The following is a 26,083-nucleotide window of genomic DNA, read 5'->3' as shown; positions in this document are numbered from 1 at the left end:
ATTCAAAGAAAATTAGAAATTTTGATTCCATCTCACAAGACTCTACATTTTCCTAGATAAACAGTTAAAAGTTGTTACCAGTTCTCATTAAAGGAAAATGTTTATGATCTCCACTCATCAGAATCCTGGCAACTGTTTTTCTTTCCACCATCCTTCCACAATTTCTTTTTAATATCTAAGCTTTTCTTGGATATGCCAATTGACAGTTTTATACTGGTATGTATTCAATTTATTAATATATATTTTCTTATTCTTCACTAGTTTGACAGATATGTATTATACTAAGCACATTATTTCATCTGCTCACCAACTATCCTCAAATATTCTGAAAAATGTGCCTCCCAGATCCAATTCCACCTCTATTTCACAAGCCTTCCTCAAATCTGACAATTTTATAACCTGGTAAATTTTTCCCTGGTAACAGTTGGTTGGTACCAAGGAAGAACCAAAACTAAGCTACTTGTACATTAGTCTCATGGATTGATCTAAAGACGAGCCTTATCAAGGTTTATCCATCCTGAGGTCTTCTCCCTGCATTTGGATCCCAGATAGTATAACCATTCTCTTCATTGTGTGATCTGTAAGAAGTTAAGCTCTGGATGTATTGGCAGCCATGTTTTCCTTCATGTGGGCCATTGCAGCTAAGGCCTTCCATTGACAGAGAAAAGAAGAATGAAGCAGAGATTAAAGAAACAAAGTTATGATACATGGTAAACATGAATGAACCTTGAATACTTTAGGTTAAGTGAGAAAAGTCAGATACAAATTGTATATATGATTCCATTTATATGAAATATCCAGAATAGGTAAATCCAAAGAGACAGAAAGTAGATTAGCAGATGCTTAGTGCTGGAGGGAGGGAGAATAGGGAGTGATTGCTAATAGGTATGAAGTTTTTTGGGAAGTGATGAAAATGTTCTGAAATTATTGGTGATGGTTACACAAGTTTGAGAATATGCTAAAAAAATCACTGAATTAAACACTTTAAAAGGATCAACCTTATGATATATAATTGTGTCTCAAGAAAACTCTTATTTTAAAAAACAAATGGAAGACGTACTGGAGCAGGAGGGAAGAAGAAAGAGTGGGAAGTCTGATAAACACGTGGCTTGTTTTAGATGTACTTACAGCTTATCTCTCTTATTCAGGACAGATCAGGATTGTACCGTAAATTGTTCATAAAATAAAGTTGATTTCCTCTCTTTCCTATGATAGAGTCAGACGCGTATCTCTTTTATTACCTTAGTTTTACATATGAGAAAATGCAGGCTCAGGCAATTTAGTTAACTGGTCTAAAATAAAAGGGAATATATTTCACTTCAGGGGTGTCCAATCTTTTGGCTTTTTTGGGCCACATGGGAAGAAGAATTGCCATGGGCCACACATAAAGTACACTAACACTAGCCATTGCTGATGAGCTAAAAAAAAAAAAAAAAAAAATGCAAAATCTCAATGTTTTAAGAAAGTTTACAAATTTGTGTTGGGCTGTATTCAAAGACATCCTGGTTTGCATGTGGCCCACGGGCCGTGGGTTGAACAAGTTTGTTCTATATCTTTATTTCAATGTATTTCTACTCTCTTCTATACAATTTAAATCTATAGTAAGCCCACCTTTTTCACCTGTAATATTGCCTATTTGATTTAATTGTTCTTCCCACTTTCCAATGTTGGTTATGCTGTTCTTGGGGTAGGATTTTACCTTCTCATACTTTTTTTTCTGCGTGTGCGTTCATCAGTAATCCTGTATTTACATTCTACTTAAACAGTGCATTTTCTTGGAAACACTTCTTAAAGCACAGATCCACAGCAGGAGCAATTTTATTCAGTAATCAGAATAAAATTATTGACTTTAGGAAGATAAATTAAAATACTATTTAGTTAATGATTCTTTAAAGTCCTATTAATTTCTTTGGGAACTTATTGCTTAGCTTTGAGAATGTCAATCATGAGCTAATTTCAAGTGAGGCAAGGCCTCTGAATGGCGATTTCTCAAGTGAGCAAGAAAGGGGCTCAACTCTGGCGACGAACTAGAATAAAAACAATGGATTTCCTGAAATGCTGCAAATTTATTTAGTCTGTGTCTGTGTAATACCCGAGTAAAATCAGCTCTTTCAAGTCATATGATCCAGGAGCCAAACTCAATAAAATGTAAAAATCAGCCCCCAGGGGTGTGAAATCTAACCTGAAATTTCCCTTTTCGTCACGGGTTTAACAATAGCCTAAAGAGATGAGCAGAAACAATTTGGCTGGATTATATATTTCTTTTTCAAAACAAGAGGAGTCTGTGATTTTTTAAATGTTAGAATAGGCTTGATTGTATCTATTTTTCTTTCCTATTCATTAACTTATTAAAGAGAGAGTTCTAGCTTTTCCATGCTGTCAATGCTCTTTAGGGGAAAATATTAAAAATATGCTTAGAAACACCAAATAATCTTTAAAATAAAGTTGGTGCTGCTAACCATAGCCTACAAGGCCCAGTGAAAATCACTGCCTGCCAAATTTTCCTGAGCTAATTTGCTCATTATGCTGGTTTTCTCTTTCATCCTTGAGTACATCCAGCTCATTCCTATCCAGGACCCTTGCACTTGCTGCTCATTCTGCCTAGATGGTTTTTAATGCTAGGCCTTCCCATGAATGGTTCTTTCATATCATTAAGTCATTTCTGAAGACACTAATCTCAGAGAGGTCTTCCAATCCCAACAATCAGGTCCCTTATCTAAAACAAGCTGCTGCCACCCTCATCTCTCTCATTGGTCACATGACTCTGTTTCATTGACTTTCTAGCATCAATTACAACTTGAAATTAACTTTATTTACTTGTTTAGTGTCTGTTTTATTCTCAGTCGAATTTGAGAGTCCACATCTGATCCTGTAAATCATAATCTGTCTTGTGAACATGGTATCCCCAATGCCTAGAACATAATACTGGTCTTGTGCCTGGGACTTACTATTCTAAAAAATATTTATTGAATGAAAAAATGAATAATCTTCCTTCAACAAACGACACTTAAAGGTATCAATCATAAATATGAAATTTCAAATGAGATAAGGAATTAGTGTGATTTATTGTTCCTAAAAATATTAATAACATTGACAGGTAAGAAGTGAAAGAAGAAAAGTAAATCTAACAAAAATTAACTTCGTGAATTAACATGTTTTAAAATCTATTTTCATTTTTCCATAGTAACAGTCTTTGTTTTCTTCTGGCTTAAACTTTTGGCATGTTCTCTGTATATTATCCTTATCCTAGACCAATTATTGAAAATCTATATTAAAATAATATGTGTGTCTGGGTATGTGCACAGTTTTTAGCCCTTAGTTTCTAATAATACAACTGTTTGATTTGGACAGATGGGAGATTTCCTTTTTGCATGTTGGCCACATTCAGCCCTGATTTGTTATTGTTTAAAATTCTGAGAATGTTTTACACACGTTTACAAAGAAAAACATTTGGCCTCTGATAAACGAATGACAAGCATGATATAAACGCTTGGAGATGATCCTTTCAGATCTGTGCAAAGAGACCTGCACATCTGTCTCCAGCTGTGCAGCTACTCAGAACAGAAATGACTAATCCTGGTTTGGCCAATGCCAGTAATTATTTTTACTGTTGATCTGAAGATCAAAGGTTGTTTCCAGGAAGTAAGAACAGGGCAATGGACTTTACTATCTGAATACAGTGGAGATTTATGCAAGCTATTATTTGGTTCATGGTTATCACATTAACCTGGTGCTAATGCATATGGATGACAGCAGAAATGTAAACAGTCTTGAAGTGATATTAATTATAATTAGTTAAAAGTAAATTAATCTAGTGGTTTTGAATCATCTTTACCCTTTTGTCTAGCCTCAAATCCTGACCCTAAATGCGAGGAAAATCTACAGCAACTACAGCACACTTTTAAAATACAGTGCGCTGTTCTATGAAGGATTCTATGAATCCTTTGCTGTTATTTTAACATTTTGATTAAATCATTCTACACTGAAATTCTTAAAGATTAGGTTTTTCATAGGTGAGATTAGTCTAATTCTCCAGGATGTTGTAACAATTTTAAATTCATGCAAAATCTTAAATGCGTAAATTTTCTATATATTTTTTCTTCCTACCCAGGGAAAAAAAAATCTCAGGTCAGGAACCACACTACTCAGAAATTCTGCCCATTCCTATCCCCACAACAATCCAGCCCTGTACTTTATCATTTCTGGCATATCTACCCCAAATCCTGCATTCAATAATGTGCTACATTGCTTATTCTAATGAATCCATATTTGAAATAGAGAAAGCATTGATCTCAAATGCAGATTTAGTTTGGGTTCTGCCTATCAGTGTGTTAATTACGGTTAATTCCATTTATGTGTTAGGCACCAAGCTAGACATTTAGCATACATTATTTCCTCCAATCCCTGCAATTCAAAGTGAATATGCTTATCCTCACATACAGATAAGTAAACTGAGGCCCCTTAAATAATAAAGATGACATTACAGTTTACATTTGCTACAATTCAAAATAAGTCCTTTGTATGCTATACAACATGGTCTCTAGTGAGACAAAATGTTGCTTTTAAGTTAATATTAACTTCTGTAGTCATTCTAGGTTAGAAAACCTGATTTGTTCTTCCTTGAATCTTTAGTTTTTACTTATTGCGACGTAATTGTTGCTTTGCAAATGGGTAAAATCCACCAAGGGTAGGACTTCTAGAGATGGCTATTTTTTCCTGGAGTCATTATAATACATAATTTACTTAAATAAATTTTTTTTTTTTTTTGAGACAGAGTCTCACTGTGTCACCCGGGCACCCAGGCTGGAGTGCAGTGGCGCAATCTCGGCTCACTGCAAGCTCCACCTCCCGGGTTCACGCCATTCTCCTGCCTTAGCCTCTCCGAGTAGCTGGGACTACAGGCGCCCACCACCACGCCCGGCTAATTTTTTGTATTTTTAGTAGAGACGGGGTTTCACCGTGGTCTCGATCTCCTGACCTCGTGATCCACCCGCCTCGGCCTCCCGAAGTGCTGGGATTACAAGCGTGAGCCACCGCGCCCGGCCCTCTAAATAAACTTTCAAATGAATTGTATCTTCTCAAAAAGAACCTTTCTTATTTTGAAAAAAAATTTGTTTAGTTTGTATAGTGTCACTCATAGAAATTTGCACCAAACAGGCACTTCATAAATTCAATAAAATTTTATACAACAAATAAAAATACCTGTTGACTTTAAAAACAGACCAAGTAGGTAGAAAGCCATTTGACTTCTTTCACCAAATGTTTGTAATTGTTTGCCTGGAATAAGTACATATAGACACAAGATTTTCTCTTTGGTTCATTCTATAATTAATAATTTTTAATCTCTCTTTTAAAGACTTTTCTTTATGAGAGTTTTTTATTTTATTAAGTCCAACAAAATATAAAGTCTTTTGTAAAAGTGTGCAAGTATATTGCCTGAGAAAAGAGAATGTGGGGGTGATGACAATAGGGGATAATTGATTTAGATAGAAATGATGCTGCCATGAGAAAAAACAATGCTTACCACGGAATTCATTTCCTAGTGTAATAATTTATTAGGTAGTGTGAAGCAGATCCCCAAAGCACCTCATCTCCCACAGCACCTTTCTAGACCCAGATCGTATTTCTTTAGACTAGACAATGCAAAAATAAACAAAAAAACCCAGACCCTAATTTGTTTGATTGCCACTTTTGCCTCTTAATTCTGTTTTCCACACTGCAGTCAAATAATAATCTGGCATATTTGTTCATGTACCTTATTGCATAAAAATCTCTCAGTGACTTCCCAGTGTCGTTAGGATAAAGATTAACTTCATTAAATTGCTGACAATCCCCTGTGATCTGGTACCTTGATACCTCTCCAGTCTCATCTGCTTCTTCACTTTCTAAAGTTGAGATTATCTGCCTTTTCAATCCATTGCTTTTAGTAATCATTCCTCTGGCCACAGGGCCTTGCACGTATAGTTTCTGCCTGTCTTCCCACCTCAGAGAGTTGAATACGTTATAGCCCAAGGCCACTGGGTCATTCCAGGATCTTCCTATGTGCCTCTTCTTTTCTCCTTTGAGAAGAGGGAGTAAAAAAAAAAATAGAGAGTGAGAAGGAAGAACATAAAAACTCCTATGACTGCTACAACAGCAACCATTTACTGAGTGTGTATTATCTACTAGGCACTTTATATGCATTAAAACTTATTTAATCCTTGCAATAACCCTTACATATAAATGGTTTCAAATGTGAGTAAACAAATCTCATACTGATGCAATAACTTAAACTAGCAAATAGGAAACTCAGAATTCAAACCTAAGTGTCAAACTTCAAAGGTACTATTCATATAGCTTTTTAAAATATAAGTCAAACAAGGAAAATTATATATGCTTAAATGGCATATCTTGATTTTTTCCTTTTTTCTTTACTTCATTTTTCTCCACTTTTTCTTTACTTCACTTGTCAATATAATGAATATTTAAAGAATTTCCGACCGTAAACAACTGTGTTAATGACAACAATTGAAACAGCAGTATAATTCAGTGGTTAAAAGCCGGGACTCTGGAGCCAGACTGCCAGATTAAAAAGCCCCTTTATCATTTATCAGCTGTTTGTCCTTAGGAAAGTTGCCTAACTTCAGTTTCCTAGCTGGAAAATGGGATTAATGATATTCTAATTTTTCTCATAGTGTGAGGATCATACAGTGTAAGTAAATAGGTACATAGTCATTAGCACAGACTAGGAAGTAAGTGTTTTAAACTATTGAGAGTCTAGTGAGTGTTTTAAACTTATTGAGAGCCTATGGTATGTATGGGCTGTGTTAGAAATTTTGCATATTCTATAAATTGTTACATTTAATCTTGATCCAATTTTTCCATCTTCTACTAGCTCTATGACTGGCAAAATCTCCTATAGGTTTTCCACTCCAAATAAAACAAAACAACAGAAAACAAAACAAAAATTGGTAGCACTGTGTTTTTTTTTTTTAAATCAAATTTTCAGGTATTAAAATAGTTGACTTTTTCCATCTTTTAATAATTTTTAAAAATTATTAAAAAATAATTTTAAAAATGACATATATTTTCAAGGTAGATAAAAATCTAAAAGTTTTAATATCATGGGCTTGCAGACCCAGAAGAGACATCAGACCAAGATCGGTGATGGTGCCAGGGAATTGAAAAACTACTCTCAAATAATTGCCACCATTTGTCTCCAGAAATGTGTTACGTGCTTTTCAAATGCCCAAGTGCCCACTATTATCTCCACACTTTATATAATCAAATTTATTTCAAACTTTCTGGACCAATGTTTACCTACACATATGAAAAAGATGTACAGTTAAGTTTTAGGGGATCTAAAAGATACTATCTCATTTTTTAATAAAAAAGGAAGGAATCTACTCACTTAAGAATATCCTGAAGCCTGTGTGCACACATGAGTTTAAACTGAATACTTCTTAAAGAAAGGCACTTGTACCTGGGATAAAGCATAAAGGCACAGCTCAAAATAAGCAATAACAAAGCATCCTTAGAATGGGCCATTATAAAAACTAATGTTTCATACCTTGGCATCAATTTAAAGCTAATTTTAAAGGATACTAGAACCACCCTTAAGAAATCTTACCAATTAGCATATAAGTGAACTAACCATCATACGATGATTGTATGTGTGTGTTTGTGTAATTAAGAAGTGAGCTTGACAAGGATCTACGAGATTCTAGACAATAAAAGTACACTTGTGTGTCTTTGTATCTCTGACTTCCTGTTTTATCTTAACTGAACTTAAGAGTGCATGTGTTTCCACGTATTCCTCACCCTCTAGTAGAAGTCCATAAACCCTGGGAGCTCTTTCTCACTTGTTTCCCACATTTGGACATCTCTCCACTTTCTTGGCCTGCCTTTACCTCATTCCTTTAACTGGCTTCATTAAAATACTTCTTGCTTACTTAATGGGTAGAAGACATGGATCCTACACTTAAGAAACACAGGACTTTCAAAATAAGAAGCATGAATTTAGCTCTGTCATTGCTGTTGAACAGAACTGTAGTATATGAGGTTCTACATTAGAGCAACACTGTGGGAATATGGAATGGTCCAGTGGAATGAGTCATGAATGTAGACCTATATCTAAATTTCAGAAAGGTCTTGCCACAAGCACTTTTACCATGACAATTTTTAAATGAATTAATGTATGTTTCTTCTCTCTAAAAAGAAGATGGGCAATTCACAAATGTTATTTTTGCACTCCTTTGAACATAGTAGTGAATGACCTTTTCAATGCTTTGCATTTTGTGGTAAAACTTCATAAATTCTATAAAAAACACAGTAAACAGACCTTTAAAATAACTTGGAAAAAGTTTAGACAAAAATTCCTATTACTACCTATAACATGAAAAACCTTGTCTTTTCTGTGAACTTTTTACTACCATATAACTCAGGTAAAAATTTCAAAGCTTTAAAGCTATAATACACGCTTACTTAGAATTTCTCAAAGAGATTCCAAAAAAAGTATGTTTTCCAGCCAATTTAAATGATAGGTCCAAAATTGTGTTTAATTTAGAAACATTTGTATTATGAGGGAGAGAAAAAATGTTTTCAATTATGTTTATGTTGAATGCCAGCTCCTCATATATCACCAACTGTGGATAAGACAAAGTTAAGTTTATTGCTCACTGCAGTGTGGGAGAACACCACTTGAACAGAGCTTTGGGAATGTCTCAGACTAGGAAGGGCAAGATTGAATTTTATTGAGATTCTGAAACTTGGTTAAAGAAAGCAATGGAGGGAATGGGGCAGGAAGAAGGAGTTGTAGGAGGAAGCTTGATTAGCTTTGGGAAATTCTTATGACATAAGAGGCTATAATTGGTGCAAGCAGCAATGCCAAGATTTTTATGCAAGGGGTTCAAAGAATCTTGTTAGGTTAACTGTCTGTTTATGTCTTCTATTGAAAAGTTGATAAGTCTTTTCAAAAGTTCCTGTAGTAAACAAAAAAGATGATTCCATAAAGACCACTGAAGCCAGGTTAATGTAGACATTAAGATATATAGGAATAGGTTTCTTTTTTCATTTGTCAAAGAACATAATTAAAAACATCTTAAAGATTACTGGTCAGGCATGGTGGCTCACGCCTGTAATCCCAGCACTTTGGGAGGCCAAGGCTGGCAGATCATGAGGTCAGGAGTTCAAGACCAGCCTGACCAACATGGTGAAACCCCCTTTCTACTAAAAATACAAAAAATTAGCTGGGCGTGGTGGTGGGTGCCTGTAATCCCAGCTACTCAGGAGGCTGAGGCAAGAGAATCATTTGAACCCGGGAAGCAGAGGTTGCAGCGAGCTGAGATTGCGCCATTGCACTCCAGCCAGGGTGACAGTGCGAGACTTCATCTCAAAAAAAAAAAAAAAAAAATACTTAGAGATTACTATGTTTCCTCCAAATAAGTGAAATTTTTACTGGAACTTTATATATGCCCATAGAGAACATATATTTACCAAATTAGTTTGGTAAATAAAATAATCATTATACCTGAATATTTGTGGTTACAGACTTGCTAGAGTTATAAGAGAAAAATATAGCACTTATTTTCTTATCTTTTAAAAATATTTTTAAAAGCTAAAAAGCCTTCTTATTCAGGAACACATTGAAAATATTTGAAATAATAAAAACAAAATAACACTGTTAAATTGAATTTCATTTACTTATGTAGAAATAAATGGCACAGAAATGTGCTATGAACACACTTAAAAAATATTTAGTTTAAAAAATAAGAGATTAATAGATCAAAAAGCTTAGTAATTCACCAGGAATAAAATATTGTTTAAATGAATAGAAAATATTAGGTCACTATTAAAAGACTTTTGAATTTGTTGAGGTTAACCCAGGTCAAGTGCTGTAATAAAAAAAGACAGAATTTTGGAAGTAGTGTTTATGATTACTTCTAAAATAAATAGTCTGAGATTTGTATTTTCTCAGTAAGAATACTTACTGTCTTCTAATATAATTTCAAAAGGTTACTTAGGTTTATGAATACTACAAGAAATAACTTAAACATTAGAAGTTTAGGATGAAGTATTAAAATCAGGATGGAATTGCAGAGAAAGGAATATATCAAGAGCAAGAGAGACAGATAATAGATAAGTTGAACAAGGAAATAATTTAAATGTTCTAGCTTTAGAAAGAGGCTTTCATAAAGAATAAGTGCCATCTACCCAAAGACAGCATTTTTTAATCAAAGTATTTCTGGGTTAAATGATCCATCCCAAGCATTCTTAAATCATTAGCTTCACTATTATAAAGACAGTTTTCCCCACCACTATACAGAGGCTGAAAGAGCCTAATGTGGAAGCTGACCAAGCAGCATGAAATACTTGAAATATGTCTAACCTAATTTATATCTTTTTGTTAAGCATTGCGCTCTTCAGAAACTGCCCTTTAAAACATAAAAAGTCTCAAAAGAGCCCTTGGTAATCATGGGATCATAGAACAGAAGAGATTCTGAAGCTGTGAAGTGCTATGAAAAGGACCTTAAGGGTTACGAGAAGACATTTCATTTGCCTTGAAGTTTTGCCTAGGATCTCTCCTGCTTGTAGGCATGAGGTGTCAGGACTTACCTGTGAGTCCAGTTGGGTGTTACACGTTATAAGTTTTATGCCTACTGAGCAGGAGAAGGTCATCCATCCATGTATATCTTGAGTATAAAAAACAAAAGCCAATGTCTGCTAAAATATGATTACTGTTTAATTTCATATTTTCAATTTAGAAACAATAAAACAGTTCAGAATTCATTTTTGGATTAGAAAAACTTTGGACATATCTAGGCTAAAGAAAGTTTTAGTACTTTTAAGAAGTAACACATTTTTATAATGGATATGTTCAGAGCTTCATAGCTTTTAACTTGTGTAATAACGAACAGTCGTGATGGTTTGCTACTAATTCAATAGTTGAAATGGAAAACAGAAGAAAAATAGCTCAAATTCCAAAGTTTGGGTGTTTTATTTTGTAAAATGGCCTAACAACATGTAGGTGTGAAACCAGTGTTCTCATTATGACATGTGGAAATGAAGGTTTTCAAGGAACCAATTTTACTCAATATCAAGAGCACAGTTTTACAGTGATTTTCAACAACCATCTAATCATTTTGTTTCATTCACTACCTGAGATTTACAGATAGCAGATATAATTGTAGTACTTTGTTTTCTAGCAGTTTTATGCTTAGACCTTTTAACATAATAGCACTTCTTTTTCTTTTGAAATCAGTGAGATCTCGCTACTGTGTCTTGCAAGACTAAGGTGATGTGTTATGTGGACTTAAATCCTTTGTGCTGTTTCAGTTCTTTGCAAAGCTTCCTCTTTGCCACAAAATCAGCTTGAAATACTCTCAGTGCTGCTTTATGCATATGTGATTCAAGAAATAAAGAAATAGAGATTGAATGCTTTTTATTTTACACATTTGAAGATTCAAGGATAAGCATATTTTTAGCTGTTTTTTTTTTTTTTTTTACATTCTTAGTCTTAACACTTTAGGAAATGAAAGAGAAACTTGCTTTGGCATTCTGCATGGTGTAATTTGGATCCTTGGTTTTCTGGCTTCAGTTCGCATGCTAAGGATTTGGTATAGCGAGGGAGGCTGAGAGCATTATAAATAGACTCCTGGATTCTGTAATACTGGGAGCATTCTGTTCATAATGCAAGAAAGCTTAAAGACATTGCTTTCATTATAATTGGAGCTGCTATAACAATCCTGCAGACATACTGTTTATGTCTGGATTTATTTTACCCAATATTTCTTTGTAAAAGCCTTATATTTTTATTTTGTAGATGGCTGAAAAAATTGGTTAGATGAAGTCAAGATGCACTGATGCCAGAAAATTGTGTAAGTAATGAAATATGATGACTTAAAAAGTAGTTTTTTTTCCAACATCATCCAGGCTTACCACTTACACTATTCACAACCATTGGATACTTGCCATTTTCCTTTTTGCAGCAGGAAGAACCGGCCCACAAGTTTCCTCATTATGTTTTTATGTGGGTAGAAAAGGAAGCCTTCTGGAAAAGTTGCTTCAGTAAAGGTTATTGTAGCTTATATGCAAAAGATCTCAATACTCATAGATAGAAGAGCTTACTTTGTTTTGTGGCTTGATTTATTTTAACTGAATTGAGCAGATAATCGAATAGCACATGGACAGACTCAATAAGAAGTTCAGTCACTCCTCATGTGTTTCTTAAATATAGTACTTCATCATAATACTTTCCCATTATTGCTGACTTAATATTCTACACTGCTCAGTATCTACATATGTTCTAAAACCAATTCTCTGACAACTAGATGCCCTTTAATTCAATTTAATTCTGACACTAACTACCTAGAGTTAGCACAGACCTCACAAGTTTGTACAAACAGTTGTGAAGACAAGACTACACTCACTTCGGGTATCAACTGCAAATCTCAGGGCCACAGGCACACCTGACTGACCAGTTATAAAGTCAAGAGTTCTCACCGCTCCTTTCAGATTTGATAATTTGCTAGAATGACTCAGAATTCACCAAAATCACTGTATTTACAATTACAGTTTTGTTATGAATGATACACATCAGGAACAGTCAAATCGAAGAGGCATATAGGCAAGGTCTGAGATCAGGGTGGGGTAGGGGCACAGAGATTCCACGCTTTTCTGTAGAATCTGGCCTACTGCCCTCCTAGCAAATCAATGTGCTCACCAACCCAAAAGCGGCACTGAATCCCAGGTTCAGAGTTTTTATTGGGGTTTCATTATGTAGACATAATTTATTAAATCATCGGCCATGTGATTGAGCTCAAATTCCAGTGCCCCTGGTTCCTGCCAGAGATTGAGCTGTCCCAAAGTTTCAATCCTCTAGTCACAATCATGTGGTGGGTGTTTTCAACGACCAACTCCCATTCAGAATGTGTGTGCATAAGGTCCCATAATGAGTCACCTAATTAACCTAACAAATACTCTGACTCAGAAAATTTCCACTCCGGAAATTCCAAGTTTTTTGAAGCTCTAGGACATAAATGGATAACAAAGGGTAGAAATCTTTTATTATACCACACGTATATAAATTTAACTGGAGTTATTTAATTGATAATCTTTAAGATAATGGAGGCCAATTTTTTCTCAAGTGCTATTTTTTTTTTTTTACAGAGAATAATAGTGTTATAGTCTGTTAGAGGTATTGTGGTTTGAATTATGATAATAGAAGATTTGAATATAAACTTGATAACTAAAAATACAACATTTTAATGTCATAAAAATTTTTGAAGAATGGTTGTTATTAAAGTATGTTTATTATGTTTAACATAACTTTTCATTTCTTATGAAGAAGCTAAATACATATGGATTAATGAAAAGTAATAACTTCCTCTTTTCATGTTATTACTCTCCAGTTTTCGGATTTTCATTCTATTGTATGACAGATACTGGGTATAAGTATTTACAGAAGAAAATTTGGAATAAGCAAAAAAGAATACTGGATGTCTCCAATGAAAAACTGCATTACTTACAATCTCCTCCCCTGGCTTATCTGATTCTAATTCTGCGGGGCTCTGTGCCCTTCACTCTCTTACAGTTATTTTACAGCTCCCTAAATTGCACTTACTAGTGATCCAAAATAATTTTTCTCTATAGACATGCAAATAAATTCTGTTAAGTAGAGACTTCCCTCCTCCACTATGTAAAAAGTCAGTTTCGTGTCTATTTGCAAATTCATTTTAATATTCCTTATCTATAAATGTGTCTGTTCTTTGACTTCTCCCTTGAGCAGTTAACACTTGCCCACTTATTTCATTAATAATGAATTACGTAAGATATCTTAAAGATGCTAATTTTTATCTGTATGAGAGTAATGATTTTACTTTTTTTGGGAAAATCGTTAAACAAAAATTATTAAGAGATTGATTACAGGATCTGAAAGAAAGAGGGGAGAAAAGAAAATAACTGTTGTTAGTTTAGTTAGCTTCAAACGGACCAGCTAGTCAAACCTCTTCAGAAAATCTGTGCTTAGCCATATAATAAATACTTTGTATTAGTTCATTCATTCATCAATTATTGCTTTATTAATGTTATTTATAATAATTATTTGCCTAATTAACTAAATGTTTAAGTGTTTATAGATTTAACATAAGATGTAGGTAAGAAATACATTTGTATTGAAGAGTGCCTTACAGAAACAAAAAGATACTTTATATGACTATCCTGTTAAATACTAGCTAAAACATGTTTTTAGAGAATTTTTTGAAAATAATCTATGTGCTGATAATTCTAAAATTTATATGTGTAGCTCAGTTTTCAAACCCTAATTTCAGAACCCAAGGTTTCTAGCCTAAGCACCTAGAAGAATGAAACTGGAATAACTAAGATAAATAAGGCTGCAGATAGAGAAGGACTAGGGATGAACGTCAGGATTTTGGTTAGGCAGAGTGATTTTGACATGTTTAGTATACATCTAGGTGGAGAGTTTATTCAGATAATTAGATATATGAGGTTATAGCTCAATAGAAAAATCTCTGTAAAAATATATCTTGGGAACTGCTATCATTTACATGATATCTAAAGCCAGGAGACTGGGTGAGATCATGCAGGGAGTCAGTGTAGTTGGAGATGAGAAAATAAAAAATGAACTCTTGGATTCTGTACATTAAGAGTCTGGGGACATGAGGTGAAACCAGCAAAGAAAACTGAGAAGGAAAAGCCAGTAAGTTAGGAGATAAAGGGAGAGATTATGCTATCCTGGAAGCCAAGTGAGAAAGTGTATCAAGGCCAAAGTGCTGATGGTCTGTGAAGATGAACTAGAATGGACACCCGAATTTACCTAGGTGGATATCATTGTTGTCCTTAATAGGAAAATGAGTCACAGCAAATACACCATTGGAGTGTGTTAAAAAGAGAAAGGGTGGGTGGGCACGGTGGTTGGTTCATACCTTTAATTTCAGCACTGTGGGAGGACAAGGCAGGTGGATCACTTGAGGCCAAGAGTTCAAGACCAGCCTGGCCAATATGGTGAAACCCTGTCTCTATTAAAATGACAGATAGATAGATAGATAGATAGATAGATAGATAGATAGATGATAGATAGATAGATAGATAGATAGATAGATAGATAGATAGATAGATAGATAGATAAAGGGTAGAGAGAAAGGTGAAGGCAACATCTTTTTATTGATCTTGCTTTTGCCCTTGCCTCCTGGAAGACTTTCTGGCAACAGAAGTTCTAGTGATCCAATTAAAATCTAAATCAGATGTTGTTACTGTCTACTATAAACCCTCCAGTGCTTTCCCATCTTTTTCAGGGTATAAGCTAAAAATTTGTATCTGGCTCCTGCATGATCTTTCTGACCTTATCTCCCATTCTTCTCTCTCAGTTCTCCTATCTCTAGCTATCCAAGCCTCATGTCTAAACCTCATGTTTCAGGGGCTATGTTCTCGTTTTACCTTTTAGGTGAAATGACCTTTCTCCTTATATCCACAGCCCTCTCTCTTCCCCCAGATATCACTTCAGTGAGGCTTTTCTGGCGATTCCATTGAAAAATCACACTTCTTTCACTTATGTTCCATGTAGATACTCCATTTTTGGACTTCCTAGTACTACTACTAGCTGACATTTTATATATTTATCTTGTTTATTGTTTGCCTCCCTTTCCATTAAGTTAGATCCATATGGGCAGGAATTAAATTTGTTTTGTATCCTGGTATATTTCCTGTACTTAAAACACTACTTGGCACTCAAGAGTGTATGCAATAAATATTTTTTGAGCCAGCAAATGAGAGAGGTGCCATGCAGTTCCGTACAAAATAAAATAAAGCTCTGTTAAAGTGAACAACGGTAAATTACATCATATTCTTTTTAAAAATCATTAGGTGAAACATTTATGACCACCTTAAGTGGCATAAATATAAGTAATAATTGATAAACTTATCACACAAGATCTGTGATTTGAAAGGAAATAAAAGGTTAAAAAAAGAACTCATTAAAGTTCCCTGAAGTATAAATATATAAAAGTAGAAGATTATATTACAATTGGAACATATTTGTTAAAAGTGAAAAATGTATTCAAACATAATACTTGATGATTATCCCTCCTTCTATGAAATTAATAAACTATTAGGGAGTAGTATTTTTGGAGATAACACTCAGGTATATATTTTCCTAGACTAAAAATGAAGATAATCTGAAATGTCTTTTCAATCCCAAGTATTGCAATGATAAAGAAACATTACTGTCTGGGTATGGTGGTTCATGCCTATAATCCCAGCATTTGTCTGGCCGAGGCAGGCGGATTGCTTGAGTCCAGGCGTTAGAGACCAGTCTGGCCAACATGGTGAAACCCCATCTCTACTAAAAATACAAAAAGCTGAACATGGTTTGTGTGCCTGTAGTCCCAGCTACTCGGGAGGCTGAGATGGGAGAATCACCTGAGCCCGGAATGTCTAGGATGCAGTAAGCCAAGATTGCGCCACTACACTCCAGCTTGGACAACCCAAGTAAGACCTTGTCTCAAAAAACAAAAACCCAAAACCAACCAACAAACAAAAAACACCAAAACAAACAAATAAATGAATAAATAAACATCACTAAATTGTATTGCAACATGTTAAACAGAAAAAAAATTATTAGGTACCAGGAAATTATAAGGATTTCTATAAAGTTATAAGAAACATTAAAAAACTAAAAAAAGATGAATATTACAGATAAATTTTAATAAAAGAAACCAGAATGGTTATAAAACTATTGCTAAGATTCTCAATTGCCCTAGAATTCAGAAAAAATGCTTATTAAAATAATGATAAAATACAACTTTATATCCAGATTGACAAATATTTAAAAGTCCAGAAGTGCCAGCTATTGGTTAGTTTATGGGGTAAAAATCTGTTGGAAGAAGTGTAAACTGACACAACCAATTTGACTATTTCTGGAAAAACTGAAATATGCATATACCATGATAAAGCTTTGTCCATGTGAATGAAGCACTGCAATCAAGTTGACTTGGTTGTAATTCTAGGGAGGCAGAGGTGGAATGTGTTTGGAACCAAGAAATTTATAACGTAATTAACTGTGTTGTACCCTTACTGGAGGCATTTGTATTAGGAAATGATCAATGTAACCTAGAAATAGGGATCATAACGGTCAAAAAAGTATTAATTTCTGTCTAACATTTCCCATTTATAAAAATGATCAGTTGGGATAAACAATTACTTGTCAAGTACATGTCTCTATTGCAGACTTCTCAATCTTGGCTCTATGGACATTGAAGGCTGGATAATTCTATGTCATAGAGACCATGTTTTGTGCCTTGTAGGATGTTTAGCAGCATCTTAGCCTCTGCCGATTAGATGTTAGTGGCAATCCTCAGTTGTGACAACAAAACATGTCTTCAGATATTGCTGCCAGAGTGGGTGGGGGGATTTTGCTTCCCTGTAGAAAGAGTTGCACTGATCAAATGCCACGGATATTTTACTTGGTATAATGGTAATAGTTCTGACTCCATAATTTAGCACTTCTATTAGGGTTGATACTATTATCTCTGAGACTTGTTTTCACCAATGAAAATTCAATTTCTTGACTTTTAAAATTAGAAATGGTGACACATTCGGCCAGGCGAGGTGGCTCACGCCTGTCATCCTAGCACTTTGGGAGGCCGAGGAGGGCAGATCACAAGGTCAGGAGATCAAGACCATCCTGGCTAACACAGTGAAACCCTGTCTCTACTAAAAATACAAGAAATTAGCCGGGCGCTGTGGCGGGCGCCTATAGTCCTAGCTACTCAGGAGGCTGAGGCAGGAGAATGGCATGAACCCAGGAGGCATAGATTGCAGTGAGCTGAGATCACGCCACTGCACTCCAGCCTGAGTGACAGAGCGAGATTCCGTCTGGGAAAAAAAAAAAAAGAACTGGTAGACACATTCACCTATGGTCGTGTTTTGAACCCCTGCCTCTACGGCTGGCTGGCCCTGGGATGATATCTCTATGCTACAGTTCTTTTAACTGCCACAGCAGCCAGTAAGATTGTGATACATTCAGTCCCTTCTAGGAATCTCTTATGTAAGAAAATGGGTAAAAATTGGACAAAGATATATGTGCCAAGAATTCACTGTTATGTAATTCATAATAGTGATTATATTAATCTTGTCTACCACTCTTTGATTCAAGTGATAGAAACCCAGTTGAAATCTATATAAGGAAAAACAGAAAACAAAAAAGCGGGAGCAACATATTTGTATATTCAATAAAATCATGGGAAGGATAATAGGGAACTGTTTATGCATGACTGGATTCAGAAACCCAAATGATGCCAAGAGTTCCTTTTCCTAACTTCGTTATCCCACCTCTCCTTCTACTTGACTTCTCTCAAGCTGTAGCTGGGTGTTCACATATGGTCTTGGGCATGAATACTAGTAAAATTATTTTCCTAATTTTTATTTAATTTTCTTTTTGTGTAGAGATGAGGTTTTGCTATGTTTGAGACCAGCTTGAAAGTATTTTTTAAGTCATCCGGCATCCAGATAAAAGGACAACTGAGTTTGTCTTCCAGGCTTTGTGCATGCTACTGTACACACGTGTAACACCCTGAACACTGCACAGGAATACATAATTATACAGAGAACAGTATCTGTGTGCATTTTGTAGCCTGCTTTTGCTACCTAGTACGTTCTAAATAATTTTTTTGGTTATTAGATTTTATTTCAAAATTTGATATTCAAAGATTGCCCAATATTTCATTCTATCATTAATCATTTCGTGTAAGATGTTTCAACTTTAAGATATTTCCAATGTTTCACTAATATAATGCTAAATAAATGCTGAAATAAAAATCAGAAGCACATTTCTTATTGTGTCCTAGAAAAAATTCCTAGATACAGAATTAGTGTCAAAGGCTATGCACATTTTTAGATTCTTAAAAATAATTGCCAAAGTGACTTTGAGAAAGTTGTTCTGATTTACCCTTTACACCAGCATTGTACAGGAGTGATTTTATAACTATAAATCTGCTAACATTGGATAGTACAATTTGCAAATGTCGTTGCCAGTTTGACAGATGCTTTAATTTGCTTGGATAGTTCTTCATATATTTATTATTAATTTGTATTTCTATTCTGATAATTGCCTAAGCCTGTATTTCCCAATTTTTTTGGGATGTTTTTCATTTCCTTATTGATTTGAAAAACATATTTGGTACATTTATTAGCCCTTTATTATATATGCTGCAATTTTTTGTATTTGTTTTGATATATAACTCCAGATTCATATGTAGTCAAATTATCAATTACCACAGTCACCAACATCCATTGTCATATTTAGATATAACTGCAGTACCTGTATAAATCTAATTTCAATCATGCTTCCTTTCCACTTTCCAGCTTACACTGCAATTCTAGTAATGCTTCCCTATTCATCAGCCCCACTACATTTTGCTCTTCTATGTCTCCTTCAAGTCTTGATCTCTCTCTTTACCCAGCAAAGACTCCATCAAAACAGTAACTCCTTAGACCGAGACTCTCTTAACCCTGCTATTCTAACTTTAGCTAGTTTAGCAAAAACGAACCCTGCTTGGATTCAACTCTATACTGTCTGCCCCAGAATCAATGGAGGAAAAATGCAGCTATGTTCGCTAGTTTCTCAATAAATTAACGATCACCATCCTCAAATGGGTCTTCTTTCTGAAGTCATATTACATTTCCTTGAAGTGTAAACAATTCCCCTTCAAACTATGTCTCTTCCCTGACAATTACTTTATTCCAATAAAAGTTGCCTCTTTTTCTGTATCATAACTGTATCTAAATGGACAATGAGCAGGGGCCGGATCAGACCTGTGACTGCAGCAGAAACTAGCATGGATTCAGAAGCTAACTTGTGGCCATAAGGCTCACTTCTCCACCATGTTGAGATGGCCCAAGCCTCTCAGTCTTTCTATAGATTCAGACAAAAACTAGAGAAAAGCAAGGATGGGAGTGTTGGAAAGATTGTCTTTCCCCACAAAGAGTGAGAAAAAGTATACAAATTAGAAGACACTATTTCGCCTTTATTACACAGCTTAAATCAGGTTTTTTTTCTACTCTTCAATTTAAGTTGGTAGAAGCAACTTTTATTACACTTTGAATCATAATAAATCTTTAAACATGCAAAATAAATTCCTAATTAGAGTTGAGTACCAACCTTCTTATTTGATCTGAAAAGTGTTAATATAAATGGGTAAATAAAATGATAGAGCTTCCAATTTGCAATGAATAAGGTGAAGAAATTCCACTAACACTTTCAATTAGTCAGCTAGAGAATATTTCTAAAGAAATACTTGAATTCTGGAGTAAAAACCTTATGTCTGTAATAGTAAATTTTAGGATATTTATTGCTATATTAAGAAAAATATCTATTATACATACTCTTTAATATCCTTAATGAATAGCCTCTTCCAGAAGTCCATATGACCTACCAACCATGGCAAATTATGAGTTAAACAGACATAGAATCTTCTGTAACAATAAATATGAAAGACAAACAGGGATGCAATATTAGGAGGTAAGTTTAACATATATTTTTAATATAATATTTTTAAAAGCATACACATTTAAGCCTCAGAACACTTTTTTGGTGAAAACAATTTCAAATATGCTCATCTTTCTACAGCATTTTTGGCAAGATTCCATAAATTTTCTTTCTAGTTATTTATTAATCACAGCAACATGTATGAAATTCTTAACAGGCCAACACATTCTTATTAAATTGATTTAGGATGCACTTGAACTTTTACAGTTTAAAACTTGATCCCAATCATTACTACACATCATGAGAATAATCTAGCATATGTACAGTGATAAAGTCTTTTTTGTCTTTATAGAACTTTTATACTTCTTTTACTGATTTATTTCTTCTCCACATCAGTCCACTGAAGCTGGCAAAATATCATCATGTTTCTAATTAGAAAACAGAGAGAAAGAAGTGTGAATTTTGCTTAAGGTTAATCAGAATAATTAATCACCTGCTTCCCTCTCCTTTCTTCAAGGAAATACTATGGGGAGAGAGGAGGCTATTTCATTTATCTCCTGAGTTGTGTATTGTGAAAACATACCTCAGTCTGTGGGCCTTCCATGGTGCTAACAGCTTCATTATGGGAAATCTTTCACTTTATTACTGGTCACAGCCTCAAGTTTCCAGACCCAATTTTCTAAAGAAATATTTCTGTCCTACAGGAGAAGCAGCAATGCATATTTTGTGGGGCACAGCACATTCAGTCTGCTACCTTGTCTCATTCCTCAAACCACCACCATTCAACATGGTATGATTTTATAAAACTTTTCTCAAAGTTTGGTACTAATTATAGGGAATTGAAAATTTCATTGTTAAATTGTGCTTCCCTGTACACCCATAGGTCTATCTTGGGGAACACCCATTTTTTTTCTTTTTTGGAGATGGAATCTTGCTCTGTTGCCCAGGCTGGAGTGCAGTGGCACCATCTCGGCTCACTGCAACCTCCGCCTCACGGGTTCAAGTGATTCTCCTGCTTCAGCGTCTTGAGTAGCTGGGACTAAAGGCATCTGCCACCACGCCTGGCTAATTTTTTGTATTTTTAGTAAAGACAAAAAAACACGGGGTTTCACCATGTTAGCCAGGATGGTCTCCATCTCCTGACCTCGTGATCCGCCCGCCTCAGCCTCCCACAGTGCTGGATTTACAGGCCTAAGCCACCACGCCTGGCCTGGGAACACTCATTTTTTAAAGTCAGATTTCTCCATTGCCAACCAAGTACTACCTGCCCGACTCTACCTAATCTTGCTTTTCTTCTAATCTGTACTGTGCAAATATTCACCACCTTTTAGGACACCTCACCTTGCACAGGATGGATTTGCCCCAGGATTCAACATCCTGTCACCATCAGACCTTAATCTAGAGATGAATGACTCCAGGTCTTAAGAACCCAAGTCTTTCTGAATGGTGCTGGGCACATGAGGCTGTGTCTTCCTAATTCTTAGCAAGCGACTTGAACATAATTCTGATGCCATTGACATTTTTTCATCAGTGTGATTTTTTATATTATTTATTCCTCCCATAGTCCAGATAATAGCAGTAGACCCCCACAGCATTCTCCTTTTCTGAAGATAAATATTAAAAGCAGTATAACTTAATATTATAGTGGAGAAAGAATTATCTCTCCATTTCATAAATTTTAAAAGTATTGCCTTCACAATAGAGGCCTATCAACCTTGAAAAATGAGTGACGACATTTATAATGTATTTTTAGATTTTTTTTCTAAAATTATTCAGTTAATAAACATTAATCACCAATTATCTATAGGCACTATGTTCTAAAGGTGAAAACCTTGGTTAGACAGCCCTTCTCATATACCCCCATAGCCTCCTATACTTTTCAAGCATACATCACAGGATCCTATATTGTAATTGCCTGTTTACTGGCTTGAGTTGTTCACCAGATTATAACCATCATAGGGGTGGAGATTGGTAGCTTCTATTTGCCCTCTTATCTCTAGCATTTAGCACAGTGCTCATAACCAAGCAGTTTAGTAAACAACTCAAGATGAATGAATTACAAATCTCAAACAAGATCATTGACATTTTAGATAAAAAAAAATAAACATCTATGTAACCGGTTAAAAATTCTATAGTGGGGTAATATGTTGAGAGGTTATTTTGTGGCTCATTTTTGTTGCCACAGAGACAGCAAAAAATGGCAGGTACATTTGCCTTCTTAAAGGAGCTCAAAAGTATAGATCTGTGTTCAGAATTCTAGATGCCCTTTTAGTGGATTGGAAAACAGGAACTCCTATGTATTTCTGGGAATGTCTTGAGAATAATCCCTATACAGATTGTATCATAGAAGATGAAGTCCATTGGGAAACTCATCTAGGAACTGAGTAAGTAAAAAGTGCTTAAGCCAAACCTGGGTTCCTCCCTCCCAGGGTTAAAGAGGAATAGCTGTGTACTGTGCCTATGGAGCCTGGACACTCAGCCATGGTTAGAGAGCTTGAGACTTTTTTATTTTGCATGGACGGAGAGAGCCATTTGAATGAGCCTGAGGGCCTGGGCATTCTCAATGAAGGCAAGATGACCCTTGTCTACCCAGTCTAAATACCTACAAATCCTTAGTGACTGCAGCAGTTCTCTAATAATGGCTTTTATTGGGATCTCCTGACATTGAGAGCTTGGAATCAAATTTAATGTGCTGCAAAATATTCTCGAGTAACCAACATTAACTACAAGTGAAATGATTTAGGAGAGGTCAGAGAACAATTATTTTTCCAGGGGACTTAGTTTTGGAGGAAGGGATATGTAATCCTTAAGTTTTGATTAGGAATAGGAGGAGAAGAGAACATTTGAGGATGAGGGAAGAGTATAAATAAAAATAGAGAGGTAAAAAAGTATGTTGAAAGAAAAACATTTAGTTTGGTGCTGCTAAAGCGGTGGTTACTAGTATTTGTTGGGCATGAAACCATCCGGAATGTTTCCATAGATAGTATGTATATCAGGCTCCTAAATGGGATAGTCTGAATAAGCATGCCTGGAATGGAACTCTATGATGTAGATCTTGAAGGAGTTTTACAGGTGTGTCTGCATTCAGAAAGGTGAAAAACATAAGGATAGAAGGTTAAATTAGCAGAAAAGAATAAGACATCAGTCAAAATCCAGATAAAATTGGATTTTCAAGACGGTTGAACAACCTGCTCAAAAGTTATGACTTTGATTGAAGAAAGTTTCATTTTTCTGTTTATTTTATGGATATGTATCATTTTTGTATTTTATATTGTCACTCATCTTTAACTCTTAGAACCACTCCCACTTCCTTCCTTTCTTCCTTCCTTTATTTCTTAACAAACACATATTGAATACCTATTATATGTTAGACAAAGGTGTAAGGATGTGGATATAAAAATGTGATTTATGATATCAAGAATTTCTTAGTGTGATTCTCTTAATACTTTACTAGACTCTGTAAAAATTTTGCCATGTTTAACAATTTAGAATTTATAACAACCGGTTACTTTTAAAGGAAAGTTTAACCTATTTCCAACAGAAAACAATATTTTCCCACAAAGACATTGAACATTTTTACCTCTGAAAGCAAAATTTTGCCTTTCAAAGACATCTAAAGAAGGAAAATACTAACCTAATTAAATTATAAGATCTTTGTTATGAAATTCTAACTGAACCTTCTAAATACTTTGTATCTTGGCTGGCATTTCTAATTTAAATATTTACTATACATGATGAGTATCTTAAGAAATTTCACACTTAAAAGGCTCTTAAAGAGTAGTGGTTTAAATAGTTTTTGACAGTGACTTGTTTAACATAACTTGAAATATTCAATATGTGTGTGGGTGCATGTATTATGCACTTACAGACAGAATTACACTTACAAATGACTTTGGCTTCAGATTCAGACCTCAGAAAATGACTTAATTCCATAACCTGACACTTTCCACTGCTATAGGTTAATCTTCTATAAACTCATTTTGAAATGATATGTTATGGTTATCCCAAAACTCCTTAAAGTAGAAATATTTCAAAAGTCTGAAATGTTAATCGTAAGAGAACTAAAAGAACTCATTTTTCCCCAAAAGAAAATTTGATCTGTCACCAAAAGCCAAATAAATATTTTCTATAAAATGCTGAAATAATGTATGGAAAAATCTGTGAAACGAAAACCTCCATACAATCTAAGTTAAATGCCCATATTTATTTATATAAGGAGAATGACCCTCAGTGTATAGAAGATACCTCTTTTTGTGACTGTGGGTTTTTTTTTTTTTTTTTTTTAATGAAGGGAACACTGCGTGGCCTGTATTCTACTTAATTAAAAGCTATAGTGGGCCTTCCCAGATGTTAAAGGGGCCTGGGCTGAGTAAAGTGTTGACATCAGATGAATGGGCGAGGCCACCTGCTAGCTCCACTCTTGGCTTTGGGGATGATTTGCATTCCTGTGGCCTGTTGCTCGGCATGACCACTCTCAGCACTTCACAGCACCATGGCCTGTTTAATATCATGGATGCCTTCCAGTCATGAAGTCTCTCTTCTATATTAACATCAGCACACAATAGCAAGGGGCCCATTCCATTATTTCTTTGCTTGGAGTATGATGTTTTTACTTAATTTAGACCACATAAAAGAAAAGGAAATGCTTTTCTACAGGGTGGATTAAGATAAAATAAACTTCTCCTTGCCTAAAATCATTAACAGATCAATTGTTCTTTCATGAAGACAATGCTCCTTATTTTAATTGGCAAATAGTATAAATTAAATAAAAAATATAACTTGACCTTAGTATGCACAGAATGTTTCAATTTTGTTTCTTTGTTTGTCAATTTAAGATAAGTCACTCAAGAGTGTTTAGATTAGACTGTAAAGGCTGGGATGGTAATAGTCTATAAATCTAGGAAATTCCATGTTTCACAGAGGAGAAATAGGCTGCAACAGAAGCAAAAGGGATAAATCATAACATTACAATCTAGATTATATTAAGAACAAAAAGAGAAAGAAAGGTATTATGGGAGGAACTTGCAAACAATTGATTTTAAATTATTTTTTCACCCAATTTAATGTTCAATTATTTTAATTTTGGTGAAGTATACAAACATAAAATGTACCATTTTCACCATTTTTACATGTACAGAAAGTCATTTTGTACAAAGTGGTCAATTCATCAGAAGGACATAACAATCCTAAAGTTATGTTCCTAATAGCAGAGTTTCAGAATACATAAAGCAACAACTAGAAGTACAATGAGTAAGAGACAAATTTATAATTGCAGCTGGAGATTTTAATATCCCTCACTCAATAATTGATAGAAACAATAGGCAGAAAGTCAGCACAGACATAGAAAACTGAATAACAACCAACTTGACTTAATTAACATTGCTAGAACATTTTATCTAATAACATAATACAATTATTTTGTATGAACATGAAATACTAAGATAAATCACAGGATAGATTTGGTATGTGAAACAACTCTCAATGAATACAAAATCATTAAGGGAATACACAATGTATTCTCTAACCATGGTGGAACTAATTAGCAATAAATAGTAGAAATTCATCTATGAAATCCCCAAGTATGAGGAAATTAACAGACTCCTA

Source organism: Symphalangus syndactylus, chromosome 23 (genome assembly GCF_028878055.3).
Source record: "Symphalangus syndactylus isolate Jambi chromosome 23, NHGRI_mSymSyn1-v2.1_pri, whole genome shotgun sequence".
NCBI lineage: Eukaryota > Metazoa > Chordata > Mammalia > Primates > Hylobatidae > Symphalangus > Symphalangus syndactylus.
The sequence above is the reverse complement of the archived record's forward strand: the minus strand, read 5'-3'. Positions refer to the sequence as shown.